Consider the following 2,149-nt stretch of genomic DNA (forward strand, 5'->3'; position numbering starts at 1 on the left):
AGTTGTCAAAAATATAATGCATTTACCGCACTTGCGGGTCCCGCGTTCAAAATACGCTTTTAATTTCTCAAAAACTAACCGATACTAGAAAAATCATTTTAAAACTATTTTTGCTCATAAACTTTATCTGGGGAATTTTTCTAATCAAGAAAATGTAGAAAAGACGGGCGATTAAATAAAATAAACCCTAGAAAATTAGAAAATTTCCGGGTTCTCAAACTCATTTTTTTTTCGGGGCGTCACAATCTCCCCTCCTTAAAAGAATGTCGTCCTCGACATTCCCTCTTGTACCAATCACGTCAAGACATCCCGCAAAAATCTCTCAAGAGTCAAATCAAACCCACAGTCCGGCATCCTAAACTTCAAGCCTAGGATACACTACAGAGATCTGAAGCCTAAGCTCTGATACCAACTGTAACAGCCCCACCTCCCCCTAAGGCGAACCAGAGGGTTCGACGGGCCGCCTGCCCGGCTCTCGCCGGGACTCAGTCGTTCACTAAAGTCCTCAAATGAATTACAAGAAAAAACCTCAAATATACATCACATGGTCCACAAATATACATCCAAGTCTCCAATAATTACATGTCACAAATGCAGCGGAAATAATTCCCAACTATACATAAAATGATTCCAAATCAAAACTGTACAAAACATAGGCCATCCAATCACGTGCACAAGTACTATAAGTCCTTCCTTCGCCTTGAGCCCTGTGGAGGGTAATAAAATATTTTTGAGGTGAGTTAGAAGCTCAGCGAGTAACCAGCAAAATCATTAAGCAAATATATTTCACAATGTTGCATTTCGATGATTTCGATGATGTCATGATTCAGAGATCAAATGTCCGTTTAGTGCTCTCGTGAGCCAGTGAAATCATTGCACTAGAACACCCAACGCTCAAATAGATCATAACACACGAACAGAGAGAGGAAGCCCCTTTTTGAGCTCCAGATAACCATGAACATGAACCACAAACAGAATGGAGACGTTGGTGTCCAGCACAAGACTTTCCCAGAACTCATTGAAGCCAAAATCATATCATGAATTCACATGCAAGCACGCATGAGATGCAATCGAATAAATAATGCAAGAAACATTTCACAAGTACTTTGGAAATAGTTTGAGGTCGCTCACCTCAATGGCTCAGCAATCATCCATCATACACTCAATGCAATCAAGTCCTTTCAAAGTTCGGACAGCACTTCCCCTGAATTTGCTTACTTTTCCAGCCATCATGGCTTCATTATATCCTCAGCCAGTCCCAAAGGTACACACACAACAACAAGTTCATTCAATAGCCATTCAGCAAGCTCCAAGTAGTACTAGTACAAGTCAAGCTAGGGAAAAGATCGGAAATGAAAGTTAAGCTCAAAACCAGAAAAACAGTTTTGACGTCCTTTTGTGGTAATGGCACCAAAGGTACTACGAGTATCGGATGGATGTCCAAGACCCACCGTTTCGAAGCTAAGAACCAGGGCTACAGAAATGTAGAAGGTCACTCAGTCCAAATCCTAGCACAACTAGGTCAAAAAGGCAGAATACCAAACCAGAATCGTAATTGCAGGTTCCCAAATCACACAATGTTGTAATTCGTCCAAATCAGTCTACACAGGTCCAAATGCATTGATTCCAAAGGAATATGATAGCTAAGGCATCAAGCTACATTTCATCAGAAGACACCAACATCCAAATCCAAAGAAATTCCAGTCAAAACAACCCATTTCAGACGCAGTTCTAACATCCTGATGAACCCAGAACAGCAATAGTAATTTCGGCTTATCTCATTCTACACTACTCCGATTGACCTGAAATTTTGTAGGCACATTTAAAATATCATTCCCTACAACTTTCATGTTTTAAGCCAAGGCCAATTCGGCCTCTATCTAGGACCAAAAATTTCGGACAGAATGAAGAACCAAGAACCCTAATTTTCCAGATTTCTTCCAAAACAGAATTTACTTGCAATCTTCCACTTTTTCCACCTTCTAGAATCATTATATACCATTTCCAATCATCATAGATAGCCACACAATCATGCTTATATTAAAACAGAAAAATCCCCAAAAATAATAAAACTTCATCATTCAACCAAAACTCAAGATTTAATCCATAAAATTGCATCTCATACAACCTCTAAGCATGATTTAAGCAT

This window comes from Coffea eugenioides, unplaced genomic scaffold, assembly GCF_003713205.1.
Source record: "Coffea eugenioides isolate CCC68of unplaced genomic scaffold, Ceug_1.0 ScVebR1_1743;HRSCAF=2650, whole genome shotgun sequence".
NCBI lineage: Eukaryota > Viridiplantae > Streptophyta > Magnoliopsida > Gentianales > Rubiaceae > Coffea > Coffea eugenioides.